Consider the following 10,923-nt stretch of genomic DNA (forward strand, 5'->3'; position numbering starts at 1 on the left):
TTTTTTTGAGATAGGGTCTCACTTTGCCTCCCAGGCTGGAGTGCAGTGGCACAGCTCACTGCAGCCTCGAACTCCTGGACTCAATATCCTCTTGCCTCAGCCTCCCAAGTAGCTGAGACCACAGGTTGCACCATCACACCTGGCTAATTTTTTTTTTTTAAGTTTTTTTAGAGATGATATCTTACCATGTTGCCTAAACTGGTCTTGAACAACTGGGCTCAAGGGATCCTCCTGCCTCAGCTTCTCAAAGAGCTGGGATTACAAACATGAGCTACTACACCTGGCTTATTTTAGAATTTTCTGTTGTAAGGCTTGCATTTGGTAAAGGTTTTCTTTGCCCAGGTAGAAAAGGTTTTAATCTGAATTTGAAACTGCATTTTGACATCATTATTTTACTTTATGCATAAAAAAACCCAAACAAGCAAAAAATAGTTTTTTGTTGTTGTTTTTTGTTTTTGTTTTGTTTTGAGACGGAGTCTCACTGTGTCACCCAGGCTGGAGTGCAATGGCGTGGTCTCAGCTCACTGTAACCTCCGCCTCCCAGGTTCAAGCAATTCTCTGCCTCGGCCTCCCAAGTAGCTGGGACTACAGATGCATGCCACCACACCCAGCTAATTTTTGTATTTTTAGTGGAGATGGGGTTTCATTATGTTGGCCAGGCTGGTCTGGAACTCCTGATCTCGTGATCAGATCAGCTCACCTCGGCCTTCCAAAGTGCTGGGAATATAGGCGTAAGCCACCGCACCCAGCCTTTATAGTTTTTTTTAACTAGTGAAAGAAAACATCAAAGTGTCGGTACTATGGGTGACTTTTTTTTTCTGTTTCCTAATTTGGGATTCTTTTAATAAATAGTGATATTTTATAATAAATAACCATGTGTATATTTTTAAACGGTGTTGGCCAAACAGAACAGTCTTGGAAGGAAGCTGCTTGTGACTTCTATTTTGCAATTTCCACCCCATCTCACTTGCTTCTGGGACCTGGCAGGTCACTGGCCCCAACAATCATTGAAGACCCTCAGATCTACATGTTTCATCCCCCCTGAGCTCCAGAGCCTTCTTTGACAAAAACGGAGCTATAGCTAGAGGGGCAAAAATGCTTTTAAACAAGCGAACAAACAAAAAACCTCAAGCCGAACTCTTTTGCTTGCTAAGGTGGCAGATGGGAGAAGCGGCCTGGAGAGATGCATAATTCATTTCAGTGGGAAAATTAAATCTCTAAGTAGAACCCTTGAGCCTGCAGAGATTGGCCAGGGAGCCATGCCTAGAAATGAGAGCATGTGTCAGGAAAGAAGTCTTATCTATCTTATCTATTTTCTTTTTTTTTTTTTTTTTTTTTGAAATGGAGTCTCACTGTGTACCCCAGGCTGGAGCTCCCACGTTCAAGCGATTCTCCTGCCTCAGCCTCCAGAGTAGATGGGATTACAGGTGCCTGGCACCACACCCGGCTACTTTTTGTATTTTTAGTAAAGACAGGGTTTCACCGTGTTGGCCAGGCTGGTCTCGAACTTCTGACCTCAAGTGATCCACTCACCACAGCCTCCCAAAGTGCTGGGATTGCAGGCATGAGCCACCATGCCCAGCCATTTTATCATTTTGAAAAGCCACATGCAGGCTTCTTCCTTAACAAAAAACACTATTTAAGGATTTTTTTTTTTTTTTTTCATAGAGACAGGGCCTCACTCTTGCCCAGGCTGTAGCGCAGTGGTTCAATCATGGCTCACTGCAGCCTCAATCTCCTGGCTCAAGGGATCCTCCCACCTTAGCCACTCCAGCAGCTAGGAGTGCAGGCATGTACCCCCACACCCAGCTAATTTACTATTATGAATTTTTTTTTTTTTTTTTTGGTAGAGACTGTCTTGCTATGGTCTCCAACTTCTGGCTTCAAATGATCCTCCCATTTTAGCCTCCTGAAGCACTGGGCTTACAGGTGTGAGCCACTGCACCTGGCCTATTTGAGGATCTCTTTGATGGGAAAAAGATGAGTTCTGCAGCATGGCCCAAAAAGAAGTGGAATGAAACAAAGAGAACTAAATTGTTCTGTACAATAAAGCAACAGACTTTTGAGTTTCCTAGAACATTCTAGAAGGAGTATGAGGGGTACTGTGGTGGGGCTGAGGAAAGGAGCACTTGGAGCTGGAGACCACCAAGTGGGGAGTTTCTGGGGGAGGAACAGCCACTGGATTACTGAGAACAGGGGTTTCCAACCTTCAACTTGGCAGTGCCCCACAGCCGTGGCAGCCCTCTCATTGGGACCCTAACCCTTCAAAAGAATTGTTACACAAACAGCCGTGTTCTCGGTGGCTCCAAGAAATCAAAGCGAAAGAAGCTGGCGCCTTCAGAGAGAGAGAAAGAGCAGAAGTTTGTGAAGCAGCAAATACAGAACCATCCTGTTCTTATACAAAAATACATTTCCCCAAAATATTAACACTGGCTACATGCTCGTTTTAGGGTGATGAAATTATATGTGATTTTTGTTTACTTTTTTTAAAGTAACCATCTTTTCTAAATTTTCTGTGCTAGACATGTTTTACTTGAGCATATGGAGGAAAAAAACCAAAATTCCGTGAAAGTTCTATTTTAGAAGTGTTCTGCACATAGTAGACACTCGCCCGAAACCCGCAGGCTGAGGCAGGGAGGTGGCCCTCGGGACAAGGTCTGACCCTGCTCCTCACACCTCTCCGGTGGCACCAAATGCCTCCTGTCAAGTGGGAGCTCCCAAAGGCAGCTCTGTGTCCTCCTCAGCCAGGCCTCCATGGTGTCAGAAGGTGGTCGTAGCCCCCCGTGCCTCCTGAGAAAGCAGGAGGAAACTAAGTTTTGTGGATCTTGAAGCTTATTCAATTTCTGTCTTTTTTTTTTTTTTTTTTTTNTTTTTGAGACAGTCTCACTCTCTCACCCAGGCTGGAGTACAGTGGTACAGTCTTGGCTCACTACAACCTCTGCCTCCTGGGTTCAAGTAGTTCTCCTGCCTCAGCCTCTCCCAAGTAGATGGAACTGCAGGCCTGCACCAGCACACCTGGCTAATTTTTGTATTTTTAGTAGAGATGGGGTTTCATCATGTTGGCCAGGCTGGTCTCAGATTCCTGACCTCAAGCGATCCACCTGTCTCGGCCTCCCAAAGTTCTGGGATTACAGGTGTGAGCCACTGCGCCCAACCTCAATTTCTTTAAGTAAAAGAAAACCAAATAGGTATAGGGCCTTGGAAGAGGCTGGTGCAAGTACAGGGTTCTGAAGCTTGGGGTAAATCCACCTCGGAGTAGGGTGGATCTTCCTTCCCCTCTGACTTCAGATGAAGAGGGCAGCCCCCCTCCCCACCCCAGTGTCAGAGCCAGCGTCATTGACTCTACTTAGCTTGGTCGTAGTCTAACTCAGCTGATGTCAGGGTGCTCTGAGGGGGTCACAAGAAGGGATGGGGAGTGGAATCGTTCTCTCCTCAGAAGTTAGGACTGGCCCTGACGCCAAAGCTTTACTGTGAATGTCCCTGTGTAGGGTCAGTCTGGGCCAGGCCAGCATGGGAGAGGCCCAGGTAGGGGTGGGTTGGGCCAGGCCAGGGAGGGCTCTGCCTTCTATAGGTTTTTAGCTGAGTAGAACAATTTATAATGTAAAAAAAAAAATTCTTCTCTCCTGAGAGTTTGAGATTAGCCTGGGCAACATTGTGAGACCTTGTCTCTATAAGAAAATATTTTATTTTATTTTATATTTAATTTTATTTTGAAACAGAGTCTTACTCTGTCACCCCGGCTGGAATGCAGTGATGCAATCTCTGCTCACTGCAACCTCTGCCTCCCAGGTTCAAGCGATTCTCCTGCCTCAGCCTCCAGAGTAGCTGGGATTACAAGCACTCACCACCACACTTAGCTAATTTTTGTATTTTTAGTAGAGAGAGACAGGGTTTCACCATGTTGGCCAGGCTGGTCTTGAACTCCTGACCTCAAATGATCCACCCACCTCAGCTTCCCAATGTGCTGGGATTATAGGCATGAGCCACCGCACCCAGACTTCTACAAGAAAAGTTTTAAAAGCTATATACATATAACTGAAAAGTTACCACCTTGGCATTTTAAAATATAGTAAAGGCCGGGTTCAGTGGCTCAGGCGTGTAATCGCAGTGCTTTGGGAGGCTGAGGCAGGAGGATTGCTTGAGTTCAGGAGTTCAAGACCAACATGGGCAACATAATGAGAACTCCGTCACTACAAAAGATAAAGAAAAAATAGCTGACCATGGAGGTGCATGCACCTGCAGTCCCAGCTACTTGCGGGGCTGAGGCAGAAGGATCGCTTGAGCCCAGGAGTTTGAGGCTGCAGAGAGCTGTGATCGTGCCACTGCACTTCAGCCTGGATGACAGAGTGAGAGCCTTCTAAATATGAAAAATCCTCCTCTCCCTTCGAAGGCATTCTGTATCTGTGCCTGTGTGTGCACCCATTGCATTTTCATGTTTCTAAAGCATGGCGCTCATGGGGAAAAGCTGGTCTGTGTTGAAGTGCCTGTGTACCACGTTTCTTCCATGGCACCGCCCAAGTTTGGCTAGGAAAGAAAGGGGAGAGTAAAAACGTTATTGTGGTTGGGTAAATTACTCTATTAGGAGAGTAATACCTACTGCTGGGGTATGTGGGGAGGGGTGGAAATTGGCAGCGGTGTCCATATGTAAATATGTTCATATTTTTTTCCCACCCAGATTTCATCTTGAATATGTACATATTTTTAACTTATTACAAGTCAGTGCTTGTCTTTATGCATTTTAGATCTACAAAAATGATCCCAACTAGGAAATAAAAGATGTGGATTTTTCTTTTTAATGAAAACTTGGACGTAAAAACCCAGGAATTTTTTGTTGCCTGTAATTTAATTCCTAATGTATCAGACATATTCCAAGTTTAACAGATTTTTCTTTTCTTTTGGATTCTGGCAAGTATGTTAACAGGAGGCAGTTATGTGAATTAATATAGAATCCTTGTATTAAAAAATACAAAAGAGCCTTCATTTTAAAAGTAATTTAATATTCCTTCTCTGATGGTGTTGATGTCGTGAACTTGTTTGATTAACTCTTCAAATGGTTTCAAAGCACTTGGGGTGGTAATTTATGAACTTCTAATTGATTTCCCCAGTCTTGGTTTGGCAGAGGCAGGCCTCCTAGAAACCCTGAGGAGGCTGAAGACCACACTCAGCTTCCTTCTCAGACAAGGGAGCCCGCCGGGATGGACTTTCCCTGGGCGGCCGGGGGAGAGGGAGCTCTGGCGTGGGAGGCCAAGACTGTGACGTCTGATCAGGCTCACTGTGGTTCCTGAATCCTAAGCAGCTGGGCCTTCACTCCCTCTGAAGATGTGTGGAAACACCACAGGCAGTTCACAGGAACCATTTCCCACTGGCCTCACCTCAGAACAAGCCTTCCTTGTTCAGGGACGGGCAAGACTCAGGAGGTGCAGTCCTCAGCATGGTCCTGCCGCTCCACCACTTCCTGTCCAGGCCACTTATTCATCACTAGCCCCGTCTCAGATGCTACTCTGGGCCTTGGGAAGGTGAGCGGCTAGGGCTGCCTCCTCTTTTTTTTTTTTTTTTTTTTTTGAGATGGAATTTCGCTCTAGTTGCCCGGGCTGGAGTGCAATGGTGAGATCTTAGCTCACCACAACCTTCACCTCCCAGGTTCATGTGATCCTCCTGCCTCAGCCTCCCGAGAAGCTGGGATTACATACATGAGCCACCACGCCAGGCTAATTTTGTATTTTTAGTAGAGACTGGTTTTCTCCATGTTTCCCAGGCTGGTCTCAAACTCCTGAGCTCAAGCAATCCACCTGCCTTGGCCTCCCAAAGTGCTGGGATTACAAGCATGAGCCACCTCGCCCAGCCATGGCTACCACCTCTTAAATCTGCCACCCACAAAAGCTCACAGAGAAATCAAGGCCTTGGCTGGACCCAGGGAAATGATTGTTACTTTTATTGTGTGCCAGTGATTATCTACTCTCAATATCTTCTAGATAGTGGCCAGGCATGATGGTTCATGCCTGTAATCCCAGCACTGTGGGAGGCCGAGACAGGAGTATCATTTGAGATCAGAGTTCAAGACCAGCCTGACCAACATGGTGAAACCCTGTCTCTACTAAAAATACAAAAAAAAAAGAGCCAGGCGTAGTGGTGCATGCCTGTAATCCCAGCTACTAGGGAGGCTGAGGTATGAGAATCAGTTGAACCCAGGAGGCAGAGGTTGCAGTGAGGCAAGATCATGCTGCTGCTCTCCAGCCTGGGTAACAGTGAGACCTTGTCTCAAAAAAAAAAAAGAAAAGAAAGAAAGAAAAAAGAGGCCAGGCACAGTGGCTCACACCTGTAATCCCAACACTTTGGGAGGTCAAGGTGGGCAGATCACAAGGTCAGGAGTTTGAGATCAGCTTGACCCGCCTCCAATAAAAATACAAAATTAGCCGGTGGTGGTGGCATGTGCCTGTAATTCCAGCTACTCAGGAGGCTGAGGCAGGAGAATCACTTGAATCTGGGAGGTGGAGGTTGCAGTGAGTCAAGATCATGCCATTGCACTCCAGCCTGGGCGACAGAGCGAGACTCCATCTCAGGAAAATAAAAGAGGCCAGGCTCGATGGTTCATGCCTTTAATCCCAGCACTTTGGACTTTGGGAGGCCCCAGGAAGGCAGATCATGAGATCAGGAGATCAAGACCATCCTGGCTTAACATGGTGAAACCAGTCTCTATTAAAAGTACAAAAAAATTAGCCGGGCGTGGTGGCAAGCACCTGTAGATGCAGCTACTCAGGAGGCTGAGGCAGGAGAATCGTTTGAACCCGGGAGGTGGAGGTTGCAGTGAGCCAAGATCATGCCACTGCACCCCAGCCTTAGTGACAGAGCAAGACTCTGTCTCAAAAAAAAAAAAACCTTCTAGGTAGGAATAACTGTCTCCACTTTACAGATGAGAAAATGAGGTCTGGGGAGGTTAAGAAACAACACACTAAGCTAGTAAGGGGTGTAAATGGGACTCAACCCAACAGCTCCACATCCCAACCCACTGCAATAGATACTTCACTACATTCTTGGTCACAAAGCTCCTGAGGGCATGCCTGGGCCTTTCACTTCTGCAGGCGTCCCTCCCGAGAGTGGAGCACAGTCATGGGAAGTTGTAGCAAATGGCTCTCACAGGCCTTGGAGTCTCACTACCTGGGCTTCGGCTTCCTCATCTGTCAAATGGAGATAACATTCACCTTCTTGGTGGCTAAATTAAATGATATCATCTAAGCCCTTGGCACATCCACATGGACTCAAAGAGGGTTTCAGGGAGCAGAGACAAGGAGGCAGCCGGGAGGGTGGCTGGGGAATTCCCAGCTGTCCTGGGAGTTCTGTTCCCTGCCGAGAATAGGACAGAGTGAGTAGAGCAGTTGGCCGGGTCAGAGGTCTCGGTAGGGAGGCTGTGATGGAGAAGCTGGGCACTCATGAGCCTAAGCATTGTTCTGTGGGTGACAAGGCCCATCGCCTCCCCATGACATGCCAGAGAGCAGGAGAGAGGACTCTCCCCAGCTAGTCAGTCTTTGGTCTCTGGGCCAGGCTGCTAGGAGGTCTGACCTCCTCGTTACTGTGGAAGGGGTGGGCCCAGAAACACGGATGACCACCAGAAGAGGAAATGAAAACATCATCTGCTTTGAAGTCAGGCCGAAGAGGACAAGCAAAGCTGACTCCTGGCCCGGGAGGCTGGAGTGGCTGTTTCCAGGCCAGGCCTCCCTGGGAGAGGGGCCCTGGTTGGAATTTAGGGACTGAGAAGAGCAGGAGAGGGTGAGATGCCACCCAACCCCTACCCCGCTGAGGGGCACCAGGGCAAAGCGGCCACACCCCAGACTCTGAAGCACAGTGGGATCCGGCCTCTGCCCCTGGCTAGGCTGCATGGCCTTGGGCAGAACATTTAGTATCTGTGTCTCTGTGTCGGATGTGAAAGGGGGCTGTGCTGTCCATCCCTCATAGAGCTGTCACAGTTATGAGGAACAAATGATTCCTACTTGTCAGGAAAGCTCTTGGAACAGTGCCAGGCACATAGCACAGAAAACACCACCTGTCCTCAAGGCTGCTTATTCCTGCCCCGGTGGACTCATCTGGGCCTCCCTGGGGCTGCTGGAAAATGCTCACAGCCCAGCCCCTGGCCTTCAGGGCCTCCCCTCAGCCTCCCCTCAGCCCCTCATCTGCTGTGGGGTTGACAACAACCATGGAAGCGCCGCCCGCAGACAGGACCAGGTTCCCACCCAACCAAGGACCAGGTTTGGCCACGACTGAAATGTCCACAGTAGGGGCTCCAGCTTGTCTGATGGTGGAGGACCACTGCCCGTCTCCTCACCCTCAGCACAGGTCTGCTTTTGCCCATGAAGATCCTTCAGAGCCAAGTGAGCTCCTGATACCTGAGGGGGGCCGGGGAGTGCTGCGTAGAGAAAGGCAGGTCCCTGGCTAGGGCTCCACCCCACAGACCTAGGTGAAGACCAGCACTCCTGCCTTCCCACCCAAATGTTGCATTTCCCAAGCCCACCCTGTTCTGCCACGCCCCCATCCTGTGCCTATAAATCCCTGAGGCACAGAACAGGCTGGATGTCCTGAGGAACACATAGAAGACACCAACGGCGTGTTGTCAAGAGCATGCCGGCAGAAGATCACGCCCAACAGGCAGCGGCAGGCGACCAGCCATCGACCAGCAACAGAACAACTCAGTTTGACCAGAGCGCTCAGAGAAGAGTCAGCCGCTGAGTGGCCCAACTGCATGGGAAAACCATCTCCGTTCTGACCCCCACTTCTGCTGAGATCTACTTCTGCTCAATAAAACCTTGCACTCATTCTCCAAGCCAATTCTTCCAGTACACCAAGGCAAGAACCCCGGGATACAGAAATCCCTCTGTCCTGTGATAAGGAAGGGGATCTAACTGAGCTGGTTAACACAAGCTGCCCACAGAGGGCAAGCTAAAAAAGCACCCCGTAACGCACACCCACTGGAGCTTTAGCTATCAACATTCACCCCTAGACACTGCCGTGGTGTTGGAATCCCACAGCTTGTATGCTCCCCTAGAGGTTTGAGCAGCTGGGCACTGAAGAAGTGAGCCGCATGCCCATCACACGCACTTCCAGGGGGACAAGGGAACCTTTCCCATTTCACTCCCACTAAGTCTCCTCAGACCCACCCCACGTCCACCGCAGCCTCCATGCCCAACGCTCGTTCCTAGTTAAGAACTCAGCTCAAGCCCTTCAAGCGTTGTTAATGGTCCTTGGATTTGTCGGTGGGACCAAACGATTTTCTCATGCAAGAACAAGGAGGGACCACAAGCTACAGGTGGGGGCAGCAGAAGAAACACTCAGTGCCAGGGACCCCAGGTGCTGGCGGCCGTGAGTGTGGCAACCTCTCCAGACAAGCTTCTCGTGGCCCTCTCCTCACGCTCCCTGGAGCATTTTCCACTTTCCTGAACAATCAGAGCCCCCAGGCCCAACAGTTCTTGGATTCCAGGCCCATGAAGGGACCCCTGGGGCCACAGCACAAGGGCACCAGGGTCTAGTGGGAGAGACCTGGTCTGAAACTCAGTTCCATCTGCTTCCTGCCCTGACGCGGCGCCGCCTACACTCTTGGTCCGTGAAGGACTCTGATCCTTCACGACTGAGCCCCCGTATCTCTACCACGGCAGCGTCATCCGCAGCCCCATCCTCCCACCAGGACTAGGAAATACTTCCAAACCAGTCACTCTGTCCAAATGATGCTTTCGAGTTACCCAGGACACAGGGAGAATTCTCATCCCTGGAGCTTTAAGTACTTTCTTGTCGTTGGTGCTGCCCTACACAGGACCCAAGCCACTCCAGAGCCTCTCTCCCTCCTGCCCCAGAGATTTCTCCCTCTTTACTGGCTAAATGGACAAATGTAGAACCTCCTCAGAATGGGAAATATGATACAATGCATCCAATGCTTCGCGAGGGCCTGATAAGCTTTAATCTGTCCCATTATCCTTTAGAAATGGTCATTGAACTGGAAGTTCAGATTTGGAGAGGGGACATGGAGAAAATTCCATGGCGTCTCTAGAAAAAGGACAGCAAGAAGGTTTTCACACTACAAGGATGTCAGCTGTTTCCCACAGCTCCAGGAACAGGATGGAAAAGGGGCTTCTAATCCCCACACCCAGGCCCCCAAAGAATACGTAGCTGAACCCAAGGGGTGCCGGTCTCCCCACCCAAGGGCCTTACCTGGGTGTGCCGGGGCCTGGCTGGCTCAGGAGGTGCTGGTCCGTGGGGCATGTGGCTGCTGCACACCCAACCACCCTGACTGGCAACAGACGGCCTATTTTTAGGGTCAGATCTGCTGACGCTGACCTTGTGTGCTGTCCAGTCTACGAGGAGACCTATGACATCTGCTTGCAAAATGATTCACCAGTGAGACCTGAAACCCTTGACTTAGGCAGCCCTGTACCTGGAGCCCATATGCTTGTCCCCAGCCCAGCCACAGAGGCAGGACATGTGGCCGCCAGGGCAGGGACAGACGGGAATTTTCCAGCTTTGTTTTCCCGGGATGGATGAGGCCAGGTGTCTGCAGGCCCTGCCCTGAGCCCTGTTCCAGAACAGCTAGAACAGGGGAGGTTTGCCCACTAGCACAGAGCTCATGGGAGGGCCAGGGTGCCCAGCATGGGAAGAGCTCTCTATTCCAGCCTTTTCCGAGACTTTGTGGAGCCATTTCTGAGAGCCCAATGGAATGGATGCCACATCACACAGGGTGATCCATGAAACTCTGAGAAAGACTCTAAGCTTGGGAGGGTTTGTGCTATGTGGCTTCCAGTGAGACCCTAGCACACACACAACCATGCTGGGCTTCGGTGAGGATAATGATCATAATATCCTCCTCCTATGTTGCTACAAGGACTAAATGAGATCAAGAGTGGAGTGGTATTAAAATATTTAACAGTCTGCAGTGAGCCAAGATTG

General features: G+C 49.6%; 1 protein-coding gene across 2 annotated transcripts in view; it reads right to left on the reverse strand.

Moving 5' to 3' along the window:
• The window catches only part of DUSP29 (dual specificity phosphatase 29), a 38,234-nt gene extending 27,746 nt beyond the window's left edge, over positions 1-10,488 (reverse strand). Inside the window, exon 1 of one of the 2 annotated variants that reach the window (XM_017549781.2) lies at positions 10,192-10,488. The gene's annotated coding sequence lies outside the window, so the exon portion shown is untranslated. The remainder of the gene's footprint in view (positions 1-10,191) is intronic. The other variant, XM_017549773.2, reaches the window with a different exon arrangement.
• Between the last annotated feature and the right edge of the window lie 435 nt (positions 10,489-10,923).

Source organism: Cebus imitator, unplaced genomic scaffold (assembly GCF_001604975.1).
Source record: "Cebus imitator isolate Cc_AM_T3 unplaced genomic scaffold, Cebus_imitator-1.0 Scaffold11, whole genome shotgun sequence".
Taxonomy (NCBI): Eukaryota; Metazoa; Chordata; class Mammalia; order Primates; family Cebidae; genus Cebus; species Cebus imitator.